General features: G+C 38.6%; 1 protein-coding gene across 3 annotated transcripts in view; it reads left to right on the forward strand.

Moving 5' to 3' along the window:
• Positions 1-27,081, forward strand: part of HSD17B12 (hydroxysteroid 17-beta dehydrogenase 12) — a 252,898-nt gene that overhangs the window by 22,905 nt on the left and 202,912 nt on the right. For all 3 annotated transcript variants that reach the window (XM_048852365.2, XM_048852367.2, XM_048852366.2), the window contains one exon: positions 13,978-14,062. The gene's annotated coding sequence lies outside the window, so the exon portion shown is untranslated. The remainder of the gene's footprint in view (positions 1-13,977; positions 14,063-27,081) is intronic.

Consider the following 27,081-nt stretch of genomic DNA (forward strand, 5'->3'; position numbering starts at 1 on the left):
GTGAGGGCATGTTAAGTTGTGTCTGTCAGCATGCTTAATACAATTATATAGAGGCTAAGGGCCTATGAATGCAATTTCTGCACAAGGCCTCTAAGCCTCCTGTATCATTACCACTTACACACCAGGAAATACGTCAAGCCCCACCTGCTAAATAACTGCTATGTGAGTAATAAACTGCATGGAATAGTGGCTGACCCCCTTTTTGCCCCCCCCCCATCACCGAACTTTTATTAGTATTTGAATCATTTACAGATTACCTATAGGTCAGTCCCAATTCATTCTCTTTTAAATAGATTATTCTACTGACAATCATTTGGATACAATGCTAATCAAGAGTTGGGTAACTGGTATGCTGCATGCAGATTTGTAAATAAAGGCCTTCCAAAATGGGATGCTCAGAAATTAAATTTACTATTAGTAGTAGTAATAGTACAATTGGAGACAATCTTTTTTGTTGTTTTTGCAATTTTTGATAACTTTAAATTGCTATTGAAAAGCTACTAATCTCTTATTTAATCAAGATATTTATTTTAAAATATATATATTTACTCTTCGGGACTTGTATACAAAGTAATCTTTTTGGCTTTAAAACTTCTAGACATACTCCTGGTTGTTGTTTTTTCCCCAAATGAAAATATTTGTCTTTATCCTTTCCAACAGAAATGAAAACCTCACCTTGTTAGTCGGTAATGACCCTGCTGGGGAATGTTAAGTGGGTTCTGCTGACTCACTTAGGGTGTCAATACTAGGCTTTTTTTTTTTTTGGCTTTTTTTTCCCCCCCAAAATACTCCCAGTGTGGCTACCACCAGTTCAGTTTCACCAGTGGAAATACTGGGGGCAGGGGGTGGACGGACAGGGCTGTATGATGCAGTGTTTAAAATACAGGGTGTCACCAATACATTGTCTATACTAGGGGTCATACCATTACGATCCTTGATTAAACTGAACCAGTGGTAGCAATGGTGGGAAATTTTAGCAAACAGTATATTCTTGCAGATAGCTCATTAATCACCAGTATAAGGGAGATGGAAGAGGACATAATGCATGGGCTGAGCAGTCTTGAGAGAGGAACCCTGGGAGTAGCCAAGCCTGAGGAAAAGACTTGGGCTGGATTTTGTGTTGTTTCACTTTGATTTCTTTTTGTGAATAAAAACAAACCCCAGAAAGGAAATATATTCTGACTCGCTGCGAGTTGTGTGGACTTTGTTTGGAGCTGAGAAGGGAAGTTGCACAGTATTTAAATGTAGACAGTTTTCTGTATAAGTGACATGGTATCCTGTAGAAAAATACACCCAGGTGCATTGATGGCTAAACAAAAAATAGGTTGAGTATATTTCAGTAACTTATTTTAATTCTAGGTAGTCAAAGCTGACTAGTTTATAGTAGATAGCTACAAAACTTGTCTGTGTAAATCAAGCTTTTCCACTTAAAAATCAAAACACAGAAATTGCAGTCATATATTTTACAGCAAATTCATTGGTACTGTTCTGATGGGTTGTGAAGGACAATAGAAGCTGCTTTATTAATTATTCTTTTTGCACATATAGAAATGAATCACAGCACTAGCATGACATGAGTTTTATTTTTAATATGATCTTCCTTATCCTAGAACCAGCCTGAAATTGTAACCGGATAGTGCCCCACCCTGCCAGAGTTGCCTCCAACCATCAGGGTTCCAATCCCCAGGCCAGTTAACCACAGGCAGAATTTTCAGGTGTGGTGATGGTTGTGCATATCTTCATATGTACAGTAGCAGTGCTACGTGCTGGGATCATTTGGGGAGAGCTGTCTTGCCTCCTTGCATTAAATCACTCGATAACAACCCCAGGAGACCAAGTGGCCTTGTCAAGCGGTCAGCTAGAGGCAAGGTGTGATTTCCTGTGTATGCTGTATCACCACTAGATTGTTGCATTATGATCTCCAATGTGCAAGCAGCCCACTCCATTCCCAAGCAGGAGAACAGGAGGATTGGCAGGCGGGCAGTGGAGAAGGGAGACAAACATTATACTTTTTTGGTCCTCCCAGTCCAGCCCATTTGTTAGCTAGAGGAAGACACTGAAATGGTTACTGAAAGTTTTCCTTGATAACTGGGAGTAGGTGGCTAATGTTGGGCAGGTCTCTTTTCAGAGGACAAAGCACTCAGAGTTGCACCAATCTCTTGGTCAAGCAGCCAGTAAAGACGGGTGTGGTGAGGGGAAGAATTGTTCCTTTGTCTCCTGCTTTAAGTGAGCTGTAAGTAAACAGACTAGAATAATGATATTTTAAATTAGGTAGGCTAAAGTAGGCAGAAAAATGACACAGGGTCACTACTGGGAAATTCTGAATGTTTTCTGCTTGGGTATAAACCTTTATTGAAAGTAGAAATCAGAGAAAATATCTTCTGAGGATGTTATTTTTTAATGGACACATTTTTAAAATTGAAAGAGGAAATGGGAAACATATTTGCTAGATGCAAATTCCATGCCCCTCTTACAAGGACCCAATGCTGCTATTTTTCCTTACTGAAGAATCCATATGCACTCGAGTCGTTCCAATTAAACCTACCTGGGGGAGGAAGGGCTTCAGGATCTGACCCAAAATATTTATACTTTTCCCTTTAGCAATACACTCTGCTGATCTGATTTCTTTACTCTAGGAAATACTAATGTTTTGTGATAGAGGGAGCAAGGCCCACACCCCTGGAAACATATATGGGTGTTGTCCCTAATGCTGGAGGCACAAGAATGGAAGGCAATGGGTGTGGGTGTGATCATACAGGGAATGAATGACACACAGCATCCACTCTGGAAAAAAGGTCAGCATTTCTCCAGAGAGGATGACAGGAAAAAAAAGGCCACTTAACAATGAGGAAGGGTGGGAAGAAGTAGCCAGCAGCCAATTCTACCAGTTATTTAACCTCAATATACAGAATGTAAAGGCAGCAATGTTATTTTAACTTAAGTAACCAGAGCTGCATGCAGCCAATGAAAGATACAAAAGCCAACCATGAAATGTCTTTATGCCCTTGCCTTTCTCTGTCTGGAATGCCCATCTGGTGAGTTGCTGACATTCTTGATGTCTGGAGGAGCAGCCCATCTCCTTTTGTCAGCCCTTCTGACAAAATGATGCCAGTCACCCATCCTTTTCTGGTTCCCTCTTTAAATATCCTTAATTATGGTGTTGTTTTAATTTAATCCAGCACATGGAGCTTTACAGAAAAAAAATCTAATGAGGTCCCTGCCCCGAGGGACATGCCATCTAAGGCCCCAATCCTAAGTTTGGATCTTCATGGGTGGACTCTTGTTCCACATGCAAGCATTCACCTCTGCAGATCTGATTGCAGGATTGAGGCCTCAGTTTGATAGATAACAGAGTAATAACAAGCCACAAGGTATGTTTGTGGTGAGAGTTGGAGGGGAACATGTGAGTTAAGGAAACAGGAGAGATGCCGCAAAACATGGGGTAGGGCCACGCAGCTTTGGGGGGGCACCGTTATTTTTGTAAAACATTTTGTAACTCTCCCGTCCCCTGCAATCCAAAAAAAAATTAAAGATCCAACACTTTTACATGTAGATTTATTTTAAAAATCTGTCCAACATTAACTCCCAAACCCGCCCCCATCAAAGCAACAACCTTCCTCCATGTAGACGTATCCAGCTGCAATATGCCTGCCAGCAAAATATAGTATGACGTAGGTGGCATAATAAATGCAACTCAATGGCATAAGAGATGTCTCATCATGCTTATTTTCCATTTCTTTCCCTCTTTTTCTCCTTCCATTTCTCCCCCCTTTCCATTTCCTGTCCCTCCTCCCTAACTCTCTCTCCTTCCACCCCATCTCTTTCCCTCTCCCTTGGCGTCTTCCCCAATTTCCAGAATGCTATTACTGGAGGGGGCCCTCAGCAGATTCCTCTATCACCCAGCTTCTCCACTTTTGTTCCCTGCAATGCATAAGATGAGCACTCATGTCAAATGCAGAATGGGAAGAGCTGGCATGCAGGGCACGAAGCACAGGAATCAGCATGAGTCTGCCCAGCAACAGCAGAAGAATCTGCCCAAGTGCTTGCTAGATGGAGTGGCCACTCTCTTCTGCCACATGCAGTCCATCAGAGACCAGAAGGGAGTAGCAGGGTCTGTTGATATAAACATGAAGGAGCACTCTATGTACCAGAGGGTTTTGTACTAGTGCCCATCGAAATCATTGTCTTTGTCCCAGGTTATTTAGATTGGCATATGCAACTGTGTGTGTTGCGTGTGCCTAGCACTCTGCAGGTAATATGACAGGTTAGAATGAATCAGCTAGTGGCAATACGTTGCTGATGGCTTTGAAAATGGTGATGTATATCCAGGACCATGTGGTCTAGGGTGACCACCCAACCTTTATTTTAAGGAACTGTCCCTTATTTAATTGATTTGTCCCTGGGGGTGACCACCCATCCCTTATTTTAAGATGTATTGAAATGTTTTAAAACTGATAATGTGTCATTTTAAACATTAAATTAATGCTTATGATGATTGCATTGTATACTTGAGGGCAGTAGAAATGCACACTGGAGAGAAAAATACATGATATGTTAAGGGCAATGGTGTTTCCCTAAAACGTCCCTTAGAATGTCCTTTATGTTTCATGTGGTTTTCTCTTATTCCCACCTGACAAAGGTGGTCACCCTATGCAGTCCTTATTTTGCGATAGGTTTAGGAATGCAAAGGCATGAATGAAGAATCCAATGCACATATAGAGAATGCATTATTATGCATCCCATTATTACATCAGTATTTATATGTGTGTATAAAATAGATATAATATTATGATAAAATTGTGGGAAAGGATCAGATTTTAACTGAATGAAGTAAGATAATTCAAAGTGTAAGTCACTCATTTGTGCCCGGAGCTGATATAGTTTGTGTTCTGTCAGGTCATCCGTTATGCCCCGGGCTCCTAATACCAGGCTTTACTACTAGGTTGAAATACTTAAGTCTGATGGGAGGGGCCAAGTTGTGAAGTTGACCCCAGCTGGTAGTTCTAAGCTCAGAGAGTGTGCAGAATCAGGCACATAGTACTGTGACCGACAACATTCTTTTAAAGCAACCATGTAATACTCTTTTAAATCCAACATTTTGTTTAGTTTAAAAACAAAAAGAGTGTCTGGAGAAGGGCTACATGCTCTGACAGGAAAAGGCATGTTCTCCTGATTTAAAAAAAAAACAAACTAAAACCATTTCCTTTTCATATTAAAATGTTTATGTGTGATGTTAGAAAGCCAAACGCAACAGATTTGTACTTGTAGACGATGGTGAGGAGGTGAAAATGGCTAGACAGTGAAAATGACTGGCTGATTTTCACTGGCCAAGCTGAGTGAAATGAGACAGGAAAAATAAATAACATATGTGGTGAGATATCACATTAGATTTATTTAATGCTTTCAGTTTTGATCATCTAAGATACTATTAGACACAAAGGTTATGATGTTTAAAAATATGAATTTAAGTTGATATAATAATTTTGACATATTTCATGCAGATCAGATTCCTTTTATTTGTTGGTATGTGTGTGTGCTTATGTATGTATACATATAAATATTACAGGATTGTGTGTGTGTGTGCGTGCACACAGACCCAGGCACCTATAACACACACGCATACAAAATATGAATAATAAAGAAAAAATGTAATCACCTCCCCGAGAGTCAAGAGTTCTAAGAATTTTTAAAATATGTACTACTTACTCACCAGATTTCATTGTATGCAAATGAAATTATAGGCAATTTCATAAATAAACATCTGCTGACTTTTTAAGGCACATCCAGTATTATTTACCCTGCAGTCAGTAACAGCATGTTTTAATCTATTATATCTTAGTTTATAGAATTAAGCCTTTTAAAAAATTGTATATTAACCAGTGATTGGCTGTGTTTCATGCAACTGATAGTCAGGATTTTTGGTTTTGGTTTGTTTTGTTTTAACCCTGTTTTTAACCAGATAGCCAGGAGAATATAGTCTCAAAATGGCAGCTGTACATACATGCAACTAGCCCCTGACACAGACCTTTATCCCCCTATTTGCAAACACTGCAGCTATTTCTCTAAATAAAGTAACTTCAGCCTGGTCCAGCAAGTGCTCACATTACCAAATGGAGTGCCTATTATTCTGAGCTGTCTTATAATAGGTCTCAGCTTGTCCAAGATAGGACTTCTCCCAGTAGCAAGCACTGCTCTTCGAAGTAAGTGTTTGTTTGCAGGATTAGATCCTTTTTTTTAAAATTTACATTTATTTTTTCCCTTTCTCCCCTCAACCTGCACCAAAATCTCTCAACCATGTTGAAAATTAAGTTCTTGCTAAATTTCAGTTTAACGCAAATGATCATATTCCAAGAGTGGAGGAAGACTTTTAAATACATCACCTAATGTAGGCATTTTTCTTTGTTATTATTTGTAGCTGTTTCTGTCGAATTTAGTGCTGGTGAAAGACAGGACGTTGGCGGAGCTCAACGTTCACGTCCTCAAAAAGCCCAGCAGCAGGAGAGACTCGGGCTTCACCTTTCCTCTGTTCCATGTGGTCCCTTGGCTATGTTCCTCAACTCTAAGTTAGAGGAACGACCTTTGTGGGTGAGCGGGGAGTTCAGTTTCCTAGGGCCTTGCTGCTGAGACTGCCTAAAAGAAGCCATTTAGTGCAGCTGTGATGAAGATTTTTATGTGGACACCTGTCCACTGGGAACTGGGTTGAGACCCACCAAACTCATGTCCCACAGGCTGCAGATTCTTTTCTTTGTTTGTTGCTCTGATCGTTCCTGGGCAAACTAGATTTTTCCCAATTTAATTTATTTTTAAAAATAAAAAGCAGCTGTCCAGATGAGAGCAGAGATACTACTTTTCAGCACTCGGTATACTAAATATGGCCGAGTAATAATCCCTTGCAAATAGGGATCTAATCAGTGATACTCATAACAGACATAAACACAAAAGGTTTGGTAACCTGTTGTAATATATCTGTGTGCATAATGTAGTCATTTAACTTCACATGTTGTTCATGGCTTATGGACCCAGTTCTGATTCCACTGAAGCCATTAGTAAAGGTCTCTTAGACTTGTATCAGAAGAGGATTGGCTCTATAGCAATCATTTTTTGCTCTTAAATTCAATTATTTTAACCCATTTTGCTATGTGTTTTTTTTTCTGTCACTTATTTGATCTTTATATACACACACACACAGAGTAGAATACTCTTAATTTGGACATTTCACTTGCTGTCACAATTTAAGTGGGTATCCCAGTTAAGAGAAGATACCTTTTTAAAAAACAAAATCTGACTAGGCCTGAAAAAAAAATTGTACAACGTAAAAATTATATTCACTGCATTTCATCTTTATTTTTTCTTTTCCTCTTAATATGGATGCTTCTGAGTGAAAAGATCACAACTTAGAATTTCATAGCTCTATAACACCTGGTTAAACACCACTTAACCCATTGGCACCTGAATAATATGTCTCCCAGTAAGTGGAATTTTTGCTAATGCTGTCCCAGGTAAACAATGGACATTCCCATTTACTGTCATTAAACTAAATCAGTCTCTTGACTCATTCTAGTTAAGGAGATTTCCTGAATAAACATGCACTGATAAAGTCGAGTATACTGTACGTGAGTGTGTGTGCACATGTGCATGTGTATGTACATGTATGCAGGTACGTGTGTATGTAAAAATATTTTCACTAGCAGCAGAAGTTAACAAATAGCATATAATAAATCTATTTATCAGCATACAGTAGTTTCAATAGTTTAGGAGAATGTAAAGCTGTTGAGCAAAATTGCAAGGAGTAATAATACAAACTGAAATAGTCAGGCCAAAAAAGGCCTGTCACAAAAATTCACTGACGTTCCAACAAAAAACTTTGGAATTTAATATTGCTATGCGCCAAACCCTGCTCACCTAATTTATTCAAAGCCCGATCCAAAGTCCACTGAAGCCAATGGAAGTCTTTCCACTGAATTAAATCGGCTTTGGTTCAGGCCCTCCCTTTGTATCTATCCAAAAGCAAAGTATTTTACACGTTTTGTGTATATATCTCACAGTGTGTGCGCACGCATGTACATCAGCTGTGCACACAAACATACATACACAGCTGTGTGTGAGAAGGAACGTTATAGGGCGACAATCTCCTTGCTATGCAAAAGTGTAATTTTTAGCCGAGTGATGGGCGTCATGCGTGCCTCCGCAGGGAAAACATACAGTAGAATAGTTCTTGCTGCTTTTTCTCCTGTCTCAGTTGGAATGGTTTGTCCTTGAAGGTTAGAAAGATTTTGTCGATCACCTGACATCATGATTTGTTTTTCTTGGAAACGTACTGTCATGTCACAGGGACAGGTAACATGAAGTCACGAACACTTCTCTGCAAAGTGTCTAACGTGCCAAAGGAGACATATTATCTGAGATAGTACATAAAGCCACTTAGGAACAAATCCTGCTTGCCTGCTTTACCTGAGCTGTCCTGATGAAGCTCAATAGTTTAATTTGAATTATGGATCTAAAAATATTTCTAAGTTTCAAACCTAACTATTTAAATCCAAATATTTTGTAGACATTACATCAAATAACCAAGACCGCATTTATATTATTATTATTTATTTGTTTATTTATTGGTCAAAATTTCCAGGCCAATGAAATTTAGGAGCCTAACTTCAAGCAACCACATTTGAAATTGTTGCCTATTGTTTTTATTCTTATTTAAAGCACCATAACTTTGCACTAAATAATTGAATATAACTTTTGCCTTAAAAATAAAAATAAGTGGAATCAAATCATTCTTACCATGGTACAGTGTATTACATTCTGGTTCCAGACCATAACTCCATAAGAATGAACAGGAGTTATGGGACAACCCATAAAGGAGGAAACCTTAGTCAATTCCTTTCCTTTTAGGAATTTTTGTTTCTATTGTTTTTTGAAGATCTGAATGGTATAAGATGCAAAAATATATATTCAGTGGAAAAATTAAAAGAACTCTGTTTATAGAATGAAAGGTGAAAAGTGTGTTAATACATCCCAATATAAGAATTGCATGTCTGGTTTATATGGATTTTTGGCTTAGGGTGAAAGTGTCCTGTGAAATCTACTCCACTGGCATAAAGTAACTGGACTGTATATGGGATAAGTGCAAGTGATCTGGGGAGGTGATATCCACCTCTGTGCAGAGGCTAGGGCACAGGGATGGAGTCCAGCCTCTTATGTGGTTGAGACGCTAGTCCATAGGCTACATTCCAGCCACAGTTGCTCAGGGCATGGAAGCCACTGGATCAGTGTAAAAATAGAGCAGACATGGTTCTACACAACAGGTAGTTTTCACCATCCAACCAACCACCTCCGCCCCCACCCCACCCCCGATCTTGCAAACCCTTAGACACATGAACATGTACAAACTCCCACTGAGTTCCATAGGACTACACAAGTCCATAAAGTCACTGACGTACCTAAGTGTTTTCAGGATCAAGGCCATAAGAAGACTTCACTATCCAATGGAAACAAAAAGGAAGACACCCAAAAGGAAACAAATAGAACAATCAAAACACGGGAAGAGAATAAAACATAAATGAAATGCTAAACATTTACTCTAGTGGGCTGATTCTGAAGTCAATGGAAGTTCTGGATATGTGAGGAATGCAGCGTTGGTACCTTTATTGGAGGGAATATCTACAATAGTTTTATAAGTTTTTTAAATTCAAAGAAAATTGTAATGGAATCCCTGAGGATGTTATAAAGCAGTTCCTTAAAACAAGCATTTGTGTAGCAAAAGTCAGCCTTAATGGAAATTTGACTTTGTATATATTTATTCAAAGATCCACTATATGGGAAAGAGAATCTGCTGTGAAAGACAATGTGGTAAATGGTAAGTCTGTTAGGAATGATACAAATAGAAAACCTATGTATGTAAAGGCCAAATACTTCTCATTTGCCAAATGGCATTATTTGCTGTACATGTTTCAAGTAAATGAGATTATCTGTAAGAATTCTCAGAGCAGAAATTGGCCCTAAGAATTAACCTTGAGTTGAATTTCTTTCTAATACTTAAAAAAAAAAAAACCAACCCCACCTTATAATGAAAGTAAGAAACAATAAAAAACCTTGCTATATCGTCTTTGCTACAGCAATTCAGCAGATTACAGTTATCGGCCATAAAGTACATAATGCATCCATCTGCAAGTGATGTCTGAAACAAAAAATAAAAATAATGGCCATCTTGCCTTGCTCATGTGAGTACAGTCCCATTTATTTTAATAGAAGTAGAATGAGGCCCATTGGCCTCAGAGGGACAACTCACATTTGTAAGAAAACCAGGGTTTGGCTCAGTCATTCTTATTTGCAAACAAAAGTCTGCAGCACATTTAGAACCAACAAGATGGATTTAGGATGAGTTTTTCATATGAATGTAACCAAAATTAAGAAGGAAAAATAATTTCTTTGAGGTGATAGTGGAAGTTGAGTGATAAACAAGCTTGGATCAGAGAAATTTTTGTCAAAGCATCAGATGTACTGCCCTTTTATCACTGTTAATATGAAGATTGTTAAATGAAGTTTTTTTTATCCTCTTTTTTTCTTTCTTACAAAATAACAGACATAATTTTCTTTCTTTTCATTCCAACATGAGAAACCCATTACAAAACAATTTTGCTGATGATAGTGAATGCTGACGGGTTTTTTTTCCTTGTACAATCTACTAATTAACAATTTAGCCAACTTGCCTCTATTTGTTGACCATTCTAGCTAATCTATTTTTCACTGATCATTTTCAGCTGGAGTTTCTTTCTGGGTAGTATCTGTGGCAGGTTTTCACTTCCCTGTAATTCTAATCTTACATATTTCTGATTAATATATTTTTTTCTTTTTAAATGAGAATTTTCCCTACCAAAATTTTACATTTATTTTTCAGTACGATAAATACTTCATACTTAAGTTTATTTATTCTGAGGAATCAACTGTTGGGCATAACTATGCCAAAAGTACAAGGATGTAGTTTGAGGGCTGTGAGTAACTTTACTTTGGCAAGTAGCTTATTGAAGCCCATAGGACTACTCCTATAAGTAAATGTTTGCAGGTTTGAGGTCTCGGGTAATATATTTGGATGAAAGCGGAAGAGAATAACTGAAGATTTTAGGCCCGATTCCTTTGATTCTAGCTCCAGATAAGGATCATCAGGAAATATAGCAGCTTATCTTGTGAAATTGACTGTGGTGCTTGGTACCCACAATATACAAATGAGGTTGTTTGGTTTCTTTGTTTTGAGCTGTAAGGTGATCTCTGAGTACCTGAGATCACAATCGAACATCTAATGTACTGATTTAGATAAACTTCGGGCTAACATTTTCTAGCATGGAGAAAGATTCTGATCTGAGTTGACTTGTTCAAGGAAAGTATATAAAGAAGCCTGAATCAGAAATTTGCCAATTTGTCAATGGTGTCAAAAAGTTTACTTAAAGTTGCATATTGGCCATCAGCCTTTTTTCCTACCTTAATAAAAACATTGTTGTATTTATGGTGTTTTTTGTGAAGACTTGTACGATTTCATGATTTTTTCATTTTATTTCTGTTTTCCCAAACACAGGAGCAAATAAGTGACCAGCTAAGGAAAAATAATGGACATAGGTCTTGATTCTGCTCCTGTTGAATTTAATGGAAGCAGAATCGGGCCAACAGACTATTGTACGAAAGCCGAGGGCTGGTGTTATTTGAGATTTCATTTGCATACACAGAATATTTCACAGTCCAGAGGACATATAACAGTATTCAGAGGTCTGTACTGTGGGCCAAAGGAATTTAAGGCCATTGTCAACAATATTAAAACACAAGCTAGGAGAAATCAATCTGTTTTTATAAAACACTTTATGTGAGTGTGAGGTACTGTGTGCATACATAAGAAAAGGCAAATTGAAGCTGAAAAAATAGAAAGGGATATTAAGACATGTTGCTTGTGCACAAATGACAATTATGCAAAATGATAAGGATCAAATTCTGCTCTCAGACACATCCGTGCCTCTCCCATTGACTTAAGCGTCTGAGAGAAGAATTTAGCTTTACGTATTTTTCACCTAAACAAAGATTATTTTCTTACATTTCTAGAGTGGTCTTCATACCAAAGGATCCAAAATTGATTTTAAAATATATACAAAGACGGCTTTACTATTACTGAAGTGCAGTTGGCTTTGGAGTTAAACAGGATAGCTATTCAACTGTAAATAGCAATAGGTTTGGTTCTGATACTAAAGAGGGATTTGCTAGTGGGTGAAATTTTATGTTGGAGACAACGGCCCATTTCAAAAAAAGAGGCGAGAAAATGCTCTAAGTTGAGCATGTGTTGGAAGTGTTACCTGTTCCTTCCACTCTTCTGATCGCTCCCCGTATTTCTCCTCCACTGGCATATACACAAGACCAGCCCCACTACAGAATGTTATGTCCAGTGGCTAGAACAAAGGATTAGGAAACCGTACTCTGCCACTCACTGTGTGACATTGGGCAAAACGTTTTATGTCTCAGATGGCATTCGGTATTTAAATTAGATGGATTTCAGCTTCATGGAAGCTTCAATAAACAGACATACTTTGGGTGGACTATCCCTAAGTGTGGGGCCACTGAATCACAAGTATGGGTGGATGTTTACTTGTGACAAATTGTTTTCTTATCTCACTAGTATAGCCTGCTAACCCCATCTGAATGGCCAGTTACAAACGACAACATCTAACGTTTCCTTTCCAAAATAGGCAGTTTTCTTTCTTGCTCTCCTCATTAACTATTGTTAAAGGTTCTCCGCAAAGGGAAAACATGGCCTTGCTTTGCTGCTATATGAAGGCTTGAAAGATTTTGGGGTCCCTCCCCCACATACACACATGCATTTTTCACTTACTTTAACTGCTTGTTTTTACCTTATGAAGGATCAGGAAAATCAACTCATATTTTTCCTGAATTCACAGGAGGTCTCCTTAAGGGACCTGGAGAAGGGAAGGGATGAAGTGCTTAATCTTGAACAATGCCATTGTGCTTGATACTGTACAAACACAACACAAAAAAACAGATTATAAGATTAAAGGGGCAGGGACTAAGTATAAGACAAGAGACAAGAGAGGGATACAGACTGAAAGGGAGTACAAGGAAACAATGAGATAATATTTCTCAGCATGATAGGCAGTGGTGATATCATGATCTCATTAACTCTTCAGTTGCCTATAGAATCTGTAAAGAAAAAGAGGGTAGACAAACCCAGAATTTCTCACATAAAAAAATAAACAAAGTGGAAGGGCACAAGCTTACTGTTTTTCTTTTGGAGTGCCTCTTTCATGCATTAGCTCAGATGTTTTCTTTGGTAATGGAAGCCATACTAGCTGTGAGGTAGGCTCTGCTCGGTATGATGCTACTGTCTCCATTCTGGAATGTTTCTGGTCATCAGCTTTTTCAGTCTTTAGCTCACTCCCCAGTCATTCTCTGCTTGACTCGATTGCTGTGTTTGGTGCCTTGCCACTTTGATTTCCTTCCCTTTACCTTGTTTGTTGTTGAGAACACTTCCCATAACTATTCGGGCCTTCCCTAGAAATTTGCCCTTCTTGAAATAAGATGCAGCATTACTGGAGCTGGGGATATGCTGAAATGGAGCTCTATGGGCTGGCATTATTTGCATAGAAACCCCAAAGCAACCACTATATATGATCACAACCATTAATGGTTAAATATGAAGGGAGCCATACGCTCTGTAGGAATGATGAGATATTGTCACCACTGGTTACTATGCATGGCACATTACAAACAAAGCCTTTACAGGATAGAGATGTTTACAGCTATCTAAAACTTGTGAACACAGGTCTAGCTCATCCTGTGACCAAGACAGTGGCCATCAAGACCTTGAAACTGATGCCTCAGCTGCTGGTGGAGAAGCAGCTTCTGTTGCCAGCTTACCAGATCATTCAAATGCTTCTCGATATTGTATCCTCCCTTTTCTCACCATGGACCACATTCTTTCCACAGGTCCCCTTGATGAGGCTGCAGCTAACCCAGAGAAGGAGGGTCTTCTTCTCCTCAGTTGTATCCTTCACAGCTTTTCTACTTGCAGGTGGGTGCTTCTAGCTTCTTGGATTCCCTTCTTCCTACCAGAAGTTGTTTATGTGCAATTGTTCCTACTTGAGGCTCCCTGAAATGCGAGCACCACTATATACTCCTTTGGCCATGGTTTGTCCTTCAAGGACCTTAGCTCTCTCCCCACCATGCTAAATGTCCCTCAGCTCCTTCCTCCAGTAATTACAACTGCCAAGGAAAGTGCAAGGCAGAAGTTGGGAAGGAGGAAGTATAGCTGTGGGTGTAGGTATATATACACATATATAAAATAGATAATCTATAATTGTTTAATTACTGATAAAGTGCAATACATATTCCAGTATATGTCTAATAAATTAAGTGTATCTGCGTACACATGAACACAGTCATTTGCACATGCACTGGTCAAATAAGCCCCACCTTTTATCTTTCTTATAATTGAATTAGAATTGCAGAAACTGGAGATCAAAAAGACCTTTTAGATTATTTCTTCACAATCTGGGTAGGGTAGGATTGTTCTTTACAGTCTACTCTTCATAGATTTCCCCAAGACCAGTCTTAAATGAACCAAGCTATGGAACTTCCGCCACCTTGCTAGGTATACTGTTGCAGAGACTGCTAGGTCTGACTCTTGCAGAAATGTTGTATGTTGTCCAGCCTGAATGTTCTCTCTTTATGATGGATGGAGAATATCTTTCTAATCGTAAATGGCTCTTATCTTCACCGCCCAGTTCCCTCCTCGAAATGCCACACAAGTTGTCCAGCCTTGTGACCTAATGCCGATTAATGGTCTGCAGTGCCATGCAGTAGGCCCAGGTTTTGTTCGCCTTCCCAGTTCCTTGCTTTCTGGGTTGGGTGAGCTGTAGCTCACGAAAGCTTACGCTCAAATAAATTGGTTAGTCTCTAAGGTGCCACAAGTACTCCTTTTCTTTTTGCGAATACAGACTAACACGGCTGCTACTCTGAAACCAGTGGGGAGACAGTGTCTGGCATTGCTAAACAATGACTTCTCTAGCTGACTTAATGTTATTGGGCTTTCTAAGGGCACCCTCTTCAGTTATCCTCAGCCACAAAGGTGGTGATTTTGACTGGAGGAGGAAGCAGCTTGCCGCTGAGAATAATGGTGGGGAGCTGTAAAACCTGAAGAACCTCAAGTCCCAGCAGGGGCACCAAAGATCTATTTTCTGACACCCTCCCAACCCTGCCCCCTCCCAACCCTCTAACAGAATATTGCTATCTTTGTTGGTTCCGTGAAAATAATTCTACCTCTCACTGTTGCAGAGCCAACAGAAGTTAATAGGCTCAGAGTTGTGTTTATGCCCTTGTTGTTGTTGGCATATTAGCAGGGAAGTGAACAATGAGAACCAGGTGGAGATTTTCAAAACTGTCTAGGGGATTAAGGTTAATAGGAGTTGTGTGTTTACGAAAATCTCAGCCCCAGTGTTTTTTAAAACCATTAATGAAGAGAGACCTGCTGCATTGGAGATCTGCTCATTGAGTTGTATCCATGCTCTGGTGCGATCCATCTCTAGGAACTGTATCTTTGTGTCCAAATCTTGCAGCTGACTGAGCCATTGTGGGGTGGCTCTTAGAGGTGGCAGGAGGGTGGAGGTTGATCTTGCTCCACCTGGACCACCTACATCCATTCATCCTATCCAGGGGTGAGAACAGTCCTTTCCCCCGCCAAGGGTTTTTAAGGACTAGAATTCGATTGGTTTGTTATTTTACTCTGTTTGAATTGCTTGCATGCTGCCTCCCCAAAAGTGAGGAAAGAGTACTTTATAAATATTATTTGTGTTTAATTAATTAACGCCAGCTCCCTTAGTAATGTAGCAGGGGAGGGCATAGGTAGAGAGAATGATAAATAAGGGGAAAAAAGATACATGGGAGCCCAATCCAGTAGCCAGATTCACTAATAGATCCTGTTGCCAGAGTCACTGTGGCCAGATTCAGTAACGGCAGTACAGGGAAACATAAATTATACACAGGTCTGCACAAATCTAGGTGGGGAGTTCAACACATGGGAAGGCAGATGGTGGAACCACTGCTACCTTCCCTCAGATTTTTTGCAGCTCTAGTTTACAACCATGTTCCATAGGAATCCCGCAGCAGAGGCAGCTGAAAGGATGCTCTAGGTCAACACATTTCTCATCCTCCTTGGTCAGCTGTCCCTAGTTCTGTGCTGCTCTCATCCCTTAATGGCCTCCTGCACATGGGAGAGCATGGTAGTTTGGCATCCCTGCTTGTTGGACTTGCTCCCTCGGTTGCCCTCTTTATGCCCGTGTAAGCTCTGGTTGAATTCAGCCTATTCAATTCAGTGGCAATTCTGTGTCCCAAGTGGCTTCAGGTTGGGCCATTTACCTGCACAGTTTTAGGAAAGTTATTGCTAACCAGGGAGAAGTGGTTTCCTTCTACTGATTATTTTACTAACTGAGAGACTGTTTCTTTTAAATTATTATGATGATTATTAATATTTTACAAAGCTACAGGTAGAAGTAGTCAGTGAAACAAATTATATATATGTATTAAGCAGACACTGAAATGTCTCTGAGGGAAATTAAAGATGAGACCATGCAGTGTAGGTTAATGATCATCTATTAGGATTTTGTTGACTCATCTTTTGTGTGTCCATTCATGGAGACATTTTGGATGAGTAAATAAAGCGTAGATAAATGTCAATAATATTTTTGCTGTTCCAAGGTTTCATGTTGGAGTGATATTTGTACAAATTATATTATGACCCAAATTCTACTTGCTTTACTCACGCAAGTTATCCCATTTAATTCAATGAGTGAGTAAGGCAAATAAGATTTGGCTCTATGTAATGACAAATTGGTGGTTTGGAAGAAGCTCAGAAGAAAGCTATAGCCTTAATTTCCATTGTGTATTTGTGGAGAATCTTCCAATCACATGGACTTAATTAACTCTTGAGATCAGTAAGAGCTCTGCTGGGATATCTGAGGCAAGTTATGGCCCTACATTTGTAATATTTCCCCTCCCCCGGACAATCAGTTGATTGAAAATAAACTCCTGTTGGGATTAAACAATATTTGAGGCTAATTTCTGGCCTGTGATACATATACTGGGCTCCCACTGAGTACAGAGGCTGTCAGGATGTCATGCATACATAGCCATGAAAGTATTTTTATTATAAATATTACAAAGTTTTAGCAAATATGTACTCATCTGGGAGTCCATATCTGTTGGAAATGATTCTGTCAATGGAAGTTAGTGTACGTTGATTGGCAAACACTAAAAAATATAAAAGCAAACTTTTGTTTGAATAAAAACTATCTATTTGCTTTGGTGGCATTTGAGACCCCACTTATTCACTTTCCAGAAACATGCATAAGGATGATATTTTGTTTGTGAAAAAGAAGTGTTGCATATACTCATACAAATATGTATCCACCGGAGTGTCTAAACTGGAAATCTTCACGCAGCCATCCTGAAAGCTCCTTGGTGAGTGGGAGCTATCCAGTCAGACAGCAGAAGCAATGTCATGTGACTTGAGTGACAAATCACAATGTGAATATCAAATCAGCAATACTGAATTCTCAAAATACTCAAAGCAATTGTCTTGGCAAATTGTTTGTGAACAACCTTGTATGCTGACATAGGTTGGCATCAACCATCCATTGAATAATCTGTAAAAATATGTCTGTTCATTAATAATTCATGAAAAATAGCAGGCTAAATACATCCAATAAATTGTGTGTGGCAAATAGCTTGCCAGCTACTGATATAAAACCTATGAACCCCACTACAAATGTTTAAATTCCATAACTCATCTGACAGTGTCTATCAAGAGGTGCAGATTTCCCCAGTTCTTCACTCACAAAGGCCTGAAAACTAGAAATGCAGCCATGGTTTTAAAAAAATAATTGGCAGCTCAGTCCCAGACAAGAAATTTGCAGCAGGCCCTTCTCTCAATGGTTGGAACCAAAAACCCAATTCCAAACATTTCCTCACTTGGGTGCATTCAGAATCTGGATTGTGATCTGAATTCTGAAGCATGAACCCATCACTAAAATTAATTTGTTTCTGAGTTTGCAGTCCAGGCCTGTCTGAATGTGCCTGGGCCAATACAGTATGCGAGAGGAATAATATAGCATCAATTATATATTTCACAGCTGTGATTAGTTTAAGGATATCTGGTGACTCCAAAAAGTGTGGCAGTGGAGCCAGAGTGGTTTGCCAACAGGCCTCATCCTTCCAATTATCCAATCTATAGTATTTATAGCATGCCACTATCTGCATAATAGGCTCAGCACTGACCAAGAGCAGTACAAGTTTTGCCTAAGTGTGACCTTCTTTAGAGGTATGTTTAATATCTGTGACCCACTCAACCCTTTTCTTCTCTGCTGAGAGTGCCAACAGCGGGGCTAACTCTATGGGTGTGTTTAGTGATGTGGTCAGTTGTCCATTGGCGAATGGACTGAGACTGCCAGACTCATTTCACACAGAAGGTGTTAACATCCTTCACTGTCTCTGGGCACTGCCAGTTTTGGCTTGATTCAAAGCAGTGACCTAGCTATCCTACCTACAGAAACTTTCCTTTCAAGGTCACTGGTTCAAATTCACTTCAGGTCATTGGTGACCACACAGTACACCCCAGAAGGCACCCAGCCCTTCATTCTCTCCTCTTTTGTTTTATAATATAATGTTCAAATGATCCCATTTAAACGTTAACTATTTTTTGTTTAAAATCCAATATCTTAAACAGCCATAATATTAGTAAAACCATACGTTATTAGTACTAATATGTCGGCAGGACCTCAATAATGACATGACTGTAAGATATTAATAGCATCAATATTCCTCTGCTATATTGATACTATACTATGTGGTATATAGCAACATTAATACAATTTTCTGTTAGTTGCCCATCTATTGGATTTTTCAGAAACCAATTGATTATAAAAATAAAATAAAAATACTTCCTTTTGATATTTGTATACACTTGAAGGATTTTGAAACTTTTGCATTCAAGGCAAGTTAGATGGAAATACAGCAAAAGCCATTTTCCCATAGAGGTATATCACAAACTACTTGTCCATTTTTCTGTCAGTTGCATCTATCCATAGCTAAAAAGGGGACAATGAAAGGAGTTGTTTCCAAACTTAGATTTCTCTTTTAAAAGAAATTTTATAAAACTGAAGATGAATAGAAATATTTTAATGACATTTTTCCAAAAAAATAATGGGAATAGTTTTTTTTATGTCAGCTTTCCCTTAAGTTCTTTGACCTAAACACAAATAGCCCTGTGCTGGTATCAAAGAATCAGAAAGTGAATTTGGCTAAAAATAATAAAATGAATCTGTCTATTCTAGCTTTCCTGTTTGCACTGAGTGAGGTGCAGAAAGTGAACGATGGGCAGGAAGACAAGTCCATGAGACTATTCCATCCAGAAAACATTTACAGAATCTAAAATGTGATCAGTAGCAGAGAAAAGGAATTTGTGTTTTAACCCAGCCATGTCCCTTTAAGTACAAATTGTTTCAATGCCTTTTTTTACACGTGCAATGATGAGACGGTTTGGAGGACACACGGGAATGTTGATGTTGCTGGTCTGAAACATCCATCCTTTTGTCCCTGTCATGCTCTGTCCATGTGCTACATGTTATAGGGCACCTGGCAATATTATCAAGGGTTCTTCTCATTTTTAGAGGACTAAGGGCCAGTGCTCTTCTCATTTCAATCAATGGGAATCATGCCATTGATCTCTGTGAGATCAGTATCTGGCCCTATTTTTCCAGGGTTCATTTCTAAAGGAAACAATAACTTCTCAAGTATCATGATCTGGTTTTGGGAGTGTGTATGGTAATCATACCAGATTGTTGGTCTTTTTGTATTTTTTTATTGTTATTGTTAATTTTAATTAAAAAAGGAACTCAAATTACTCACAAGATGATGTTAATACAAATCTGCTAAATGATGAGATAAAGTTATTAAGATTGAACTTAAGTGCACATACATATTTTCAAATATTAAAATCAAAAATATATAACTTCAATTTGGTGACCATGGAAAGATTCCAGTTTGAACAGAAACTTGATTCCTTCAGTCGTTGATCTTAAATCTGCTTCTAGAATGCCTTGACCAGGACTGAAAAACGCTTTGCTTTCTCACTGATTCAGCAGGTCTTGCAGAATCCTTACCCCTGTTAGTATAGTAAATGTCTTGAACAGATTTCTTCTTGATTTTCCCAGCAGATCTTCTCAAAGACTCCCCAAGCCTGGCACTGTAGGGAATTACATTTACAGACTACTCCACTGTATATTTTTCATCAGCTCATCTGAGCAGACCAGACTACCTGCAAATTACATATCAGATTTCCATAGGCAAAGTATATTCTTATATGTGTGTTCGCACGTGCACATACCCAAACAAACCCACACCAGGATTTTGGGGACATCTGATTCAAAGCAGGCAGGAGTTCAGCTCTCAGAATGACACATTTTAACTGTTCGGATGCTAAAATCATATATTACATCTATTATTTGTTCCCTTTGGGTTTTGGCCAACACTGTGTATTCATTGTGAATATTCCCAAAGTGCTTTACAAACTACATATGCACAGGAATTCCTTCCAAACTGAACTGTCCAGCTTTATGGGCAGCCAAGGAGATAAACAGTTTATAGCACACTGCACAACACATGTGAATTGCACAATGTGTAGGGGGATATTTGTGGCCAAAAGAACATGTGGGAGTTCATCCCCCTATCCAGTGCATCATACTGGAAAATGTTAATATTTTAAAGGTTTTTTTTTAAAAAAAAAATCAGTTGTTTGCTTCAGACAGGTATGATCTGATTTAATCAACAAGAGCCATTCCTTTTTCTTTTCTTTTTTCTTTTCATATAACTTTCCAAAGTGTTGCTTTATCATTAATATCTCTAAAACATGCCTGTTTTCACAAATGATTTCTTCTAAACATCAAATATTAATAACTGATGCCATGGTGCACTAAAAGAGAATGCATTTGAATATCTGAGAGGACAGTATATATATATAGTATATATAGACTCATAATGTTAACTTGTGGACCAAAGTGACAGACATGAACCAGAATGGGAAGTGTGAACTGTACAATCAAACGTGCTACTTCCAAGCAAGACAGTTTGCCTGAATTTGTTTCTGGTGTTCTCCAGTGAGGATTATACCTGGTTGCATCCTCTGTCTGCTTTTTACTTCATAAGTCATGTTAGAACTGGGACTAGGACCTACATCCCCTAATCTCTGTTTCGTGGTGCCTTGTCTTTTGTATTTTAGACTCGTTGGGGGCAGAGACAGTCAATATTTATATGATTGTACAACACCTAGCACAATGGGACCTGAACTGGTTGGCCTCTAGCTACTACCATAATTTAAATGATCATTAGTAATAATCGTAATAACTCCAGGTGGCTTTCACCAGAGATTCTTTTAGCATTGAACTATTTCCAAAAGAATACTTCAGAAAGATGCTTTAATGCTGCAGAGAAAGGTATGTTGACTAAAGTATAGACCCTCAAAGCAATATGAAAAAGGGGGATTACTAACCTTCATTTTACATCATGTTCTTGCCTTTCTACATAATCCTTCTTCCAACTGCTCCTTTTGCATCCTTCACCACTCTCATCTTCCTATCTCCTTCTAGAATCCCTCTTATTCTCGGAACAGTCTCTCTCTTTTGTGCGCCATTTAAGCCACTGTCTCTTTCTTCAGATCCCTCTTCAGAACAAGTTTCTTCTGGAAGACATTTCAGAGTTAACCAACCAAAGGAATTTAATTGATAAAAGATAGGTTCAAACATTGATAAGAAATATGTGAAACAAAACAATGATTATGATCTGCTCTCTGTAGAAAAAAACACATTCCCCCAAAACAAGATCCCCGTTCCATTGTTCACTCTGTCCCACATGCACAATGATCTATTGTGTTGGTCTAATTTAGACCACTAGATTCTCTGGGCGTGGACCATTTTCTGACATGCACACCTACAGCACTATATAAATAATAACACCACATATACCAACAACATTCTTTTAGCCTAGGCTTGCAAGTGCTTACCAAGGGATTCAATGTATTCGCCCCTCCATGCTTTGAACTTCAAGTCAAACCATTCATGAAGGGGCCACAGATGGGAATCAGAGCTGCTGCCTTTGAATAAAGGTTGGGGAAGCAGAATTGTGTGTGGGGCGGGGAGGGTTTGAGGTCTTTATAAATTTAATCTAAGCAGTCATGACTTAAAATCTGATATTTTTGCTTCTTACATCCCACTCTTTGCTGAAGGACACGACAGCTCACAAAGAGAGTGAGGCATATTTTGTTGGAGAAAAAATATCTGAGATTTCTCTGCCAAAAAGGAATCTATCTCTGGAATGTATGTAAGTGCCAGTATGTACACAGAAGAGTGTACCTGTATGTACTATAATTGTTGTTATTTATGGGGAGCAGTTGTACAAGGACAGTCTTTTTACCAAAACAAAACAAAGCAAAGCAGAGTTCCACAGGGAGCTTGCAGTCTAATTCAGGCAGATAAATAGGAAAGAGGGGAATGTGTGTATACTAGCAAATGCCTGCATCTTTGTTAATTCTATATGAGTGTAACCATATAACTGTGTTGTATGAGCGTATGTATGTGAACCTGTGCATGTACAAATAGGTGTGTATGCATCTATATGTGTGTATATATGCAGTAGAGATTATTGTACATATTTTTAGGTATTCAAGTGTGTTTGTGCCTATACACAATGCATATTTAGAGGTCTCTCTGTGTTATGTGCATTCAGGGATATGTACTTTGTGCATTCCAGGGCACATCTGTATGTCTTTGCCCATCTGCACCATATGTATTCAAGGGTGTGTTTGTCTTTTTGTACCAGTCTGTACTGCAGATATCCTGGAATGTGTAGGTCTATTTCTGCCAGTCTATAAGATGTGGACAATGGTGTGTTTATCGGTCTTTGCAGTGTGCACTGTGTGTGTGCAGGGGTGTGTCTGTCTGTCTGTGCTGGTCTGTACTGGGTACATACACAGGTGAGCGTGCATCTCTGTCTGTGCTAGTGTGTATATATTTGCCACACTCTTAGTGTACACAGTGAACAGTTTTTTCAGTGTTTAATCCTATATTAATATTAGGTTTTGTGGTCCATATTTTAATCACTAATATTAAAAATATGTTAATTCAGCAGAAAGATAATAATAATTGTATTCCTGCCCAAAGCCAAGCTCACACAGTGCTCCATCCTGCTTTTAATAAAAATTCCCATCACAATAACGGTAACCAACTGGAATTGGTGATAAATCAGGGTGAGGTAATTTGCTTTTATAGGTAACTCTACAATTTGGACATTTCTGGTTATGATACTCAGCAGTTTTGTCTCATGTTTAGAAATGTAACTCCTTAGATTCTTCATCCTATGTTTAGCAAGTTAACCCTTTGGTTCACCAAGAGATTCCTACAAATGCAGGCTAGTGACTGACAACAGAGGATGTCTGCATCTGCCCAGTGGGCAAAAATCAAGGGATATGAATCTATCTAGTTATTACTTAAAAGAAATATTCTCCCTGAAGAGCTACATGGGATGATTTTATCACTGTTTTGCAAGGGAACCAGGGGTTATTTTTTTTCCTATCCATAATAGAAGAACTTTGATTTCAGTTTCCAGGTCTGATTCTCCACTGCCATGTGCAACCATTTACTCTTGTACAAAGTGAGATCAAACTGGGTGCAAAACACTACTCTTCTGATCTGGCAGCATTTTACACCTACTTTGCACTCAGTAGGTCTAAAGAGTTATTCACCAGGATAAAGCTGGAGTTACACAGTGCTGAAATAGGCCCATTTTTCCCAGGAGTAATTGACTAAACAAGGAGCAAGAACGGTGGAAAATTAGGCCTGAAGGGTTTATTCCAATTTCAATTAAAGAAAATGGAAGTTGGATCAAACCCTAAATCTCTAGTTACATCTTTTCACACTGTTTTTATTCATATATTTTGTTCCTTATATGGGAGCAGTGATCACTGAGAACCTGATTTCTTTGGTGTATCATTTGTTTCTTAAGTCAATGGTTTGACTTCATTCTTTGGTATATCTCAGAAATGTCCACTTCTCATGCTAGATATAGCAATTAATATGTTTTTTTTTCTAAGAAAAATAAGAAGAGCAAAGTTACATGGTAAGTAGGTAGCACCTGCAGAAAATATTCAAAGCATCCCAATTTATTCCACATCATGTTGTATTTGCTGTTAGTGTTTGTAAATCAAAACATTATTTCTTCCCTCCTCCCCTCTGAGACTAATGGCGCTGCCGGCTCAACATGGCATTTGAAATCTGGCTATGTTCTTTTGTGTTGCATCCCATCATCAGATATCAAAGATCTGGAACCAGAAGAGAGTTGCAACCTGCTGGATCATGCACAAGGAAGAGTGGAATGGAACTCTCCCTTCTGCTGATATATTGAATGCGCAGTACTAACAGAATTAAAACCCAAGAGTCATACAGTGGCTGTGATATGTGATGGGAACTCTCATTGACGTCAGCAGGAGTTGTGTGTCAAGGGCAGAATATTACTAGGTAAATTAAGTCAATGTGACTCAGAAGACATATAAGGAGCAGATATATGCACTACCAAGGGGCATTTCCATAGTCACTTTTCAGTTGATTGCCCCACTTAGTCTTCCAGTTAATAACTTTCCTAGGCAAAGAGGTAATCAGTATAGCATTGTTTTGGAGATTTTATTGACTTGCCCTAATTTGTAGACCAGAAGCTTATCAATCTTATCAACCTATCAACCAATGAGCCTACTACTTGAGGAGCTAGTTACCAATAGGATAGTAACAGTTGGTGTGTTATCAGTACATTTGATAGTTGTTTTTTTTTAAGTTGAAGAATTTCTACTGATTCAAAAGGGTTTTACTCCCAATTAATATTTTTTCATCTACAACCTAATAGAAAATTTGAACCAAACAGTACAAGACCTGTCTGTCAATGAAGCTATAATAGGAGATATCTTGATGGTCATAAATCCTGCTCTCAGTTACACTGATGTAAATCCTAAGTAACCTCATTCACTTAAGTAAGTTCACTGATGTGCCTGGGTGAACAATTTGCCCATTTGGTCTTTCTAACCCCCCTCAAATTACAATGAAGACAAGCTGTTCCCAGCCTCAATCTCTTGGCTGTTAGAAGAACTTGAAAATTCATTTACAAGCCTATAGAACTTTCTTTTGAGCTAAAGTAGCATTACTGAGTTTACCTCTATCAGCAGAGGAAGAATTTTGTGTTCCTTTTTGAATTTAGATCTATCATCTGAAGTTTAGTTTGCAAAGTAAGCAATATGTACTACAAAATCCATGGGGCCAGATCATGTCATCAGTTTAAGAAGTAGTCTTCATTGATATCAAGAGATTCCTGCTTAAGAATTGACTGTATGAAATAGCCTGAGTTAAACAACAACAAAATGTTTAAAGGGACACTGACCAACATAGGCCTCAAATTTAGATTTTATGTTTTTAATGAATATTAATAGAAATGTTTTCATGATTTTTAATAGTTTCAGTATTTCCACATTGTGTCGAAAACTCAAGCACTACAACCTTGTGTTCCCTAATAGCTGAAAACTGGCAAGTGAAACTAACCAGAAGCTGACCAGTCTAGTTTCACAGTTCAAAGTGAGCAAAATGCAAAAACAAACACCCAGCATGTCTGGTGAAAAGCAAATATACTGTTCAAAAGTATTTCCTTTTTAACAATCCAAGGTACAATACATAATACAGATAAGGAGGATTGTTAATTTTTTTTTACTTTAGCTTGTATTCTTTCAAAAAACCCACAACTATTAAATCTGTTCAAAATACTAGGGATTTTGTTTTGCCATAGGATAGAGAACTGTATATCAGATGGGCAGGCAGGCTTATCTGTATGTATAGGTGGACTAAAATACAGGGAGAGGAGCTCTTCACCAACGTAACTATGATGAAAAAGGGCCCAATAGTGCAATGAGATGTGGGAGGAGCCTTTCACTCATTGAAATCAATCAGGCTCTGCATGGGTGCAGGGGGCCAGGCACTTACATCATATCGCAAGACTGGGGCCACTGAAGCTCACGTGACTTCTCTTTACAAAACAACCACCAGTAATTCACCAGCTAAGTTTCCTTTTATTCACGAGTGTCAGGATGGAATCTATAAAGCAAACAATTTGCAAAACTGTCTTTAATGATAAACAAACCAACCCTGCATTTCCAAAGATTGTGATGCTAGGGGAAATACACTAATCAATGCATTGCTATATGTACATTAGAATGTTTGCTATTTTCAGAGAAAAATTAAAATTGAAAACTACAAACAGAAATATTGAAAATAAAGTTTAAGACACAGATATTTGAAGTGTGGTAATAGCCAGAAAAGGTACTGTAAAAACAACTGCTGGAATCCATAGTTAATCTCCATCAGAGTGAAATTCACCCTTGTGCAGAGAGTTGGCCAAAAACCTTTGCACCATCCACCGGGCCTGAAGCAATGCATAGTTCTTGTGTGTTGGCCCTCTGCATAGAGGTGAATTTCACTCTCGGTAATGCCTCCTTCAACTTTCCTTAGTTTTACAAGTCAGAAGATGACTTTTCAAACACCTATGCCATCCCATGCTCAAATTCAAGATCTGAAAACCAAGCTTAGTCTTTCTGCTGCTTATAATATCGGAGATAATACAGAGTCTCTGTGCTCAGAACTTAAGATGATGCTGTTGATGTTGTGCAAGGCAAAGTAGAAATGAGCTCTTGCTCTCGTCTCTCTCTCTCTGGTGTAATAGGTGTAAATACTGTGAGCCAAATTCTGTGCTGGAGTAAATGAGAAAAACACCATTGAACTCAATAATCCATACCCGTTTACACCAGCTGGAGGATTTGGTCAGAGTTTGACAGTAAAATAAGGAGATCTTTGCTCTTAAAATGCTTAATTTTCCCCCTTGTGATCAGTACAATATAGCATACAACAAAAGCATACAACACATAGGGCTCAGCTATATTGCATAAGAAGGAGCCACACA

This window comes from Caretta caretta, chromosome 6 (assembly GCF_965140235.1).
Source record: "Caretta caretta isolate rCarCar2 chromosome 6, rCarCar1.hap1, whole genome shotgun sequence".
Lineage (NCBI taxonomy): Eukaryota > Metazoa > Chordata > Testudines > Cheloniidae > Caretta > Caretta caretta.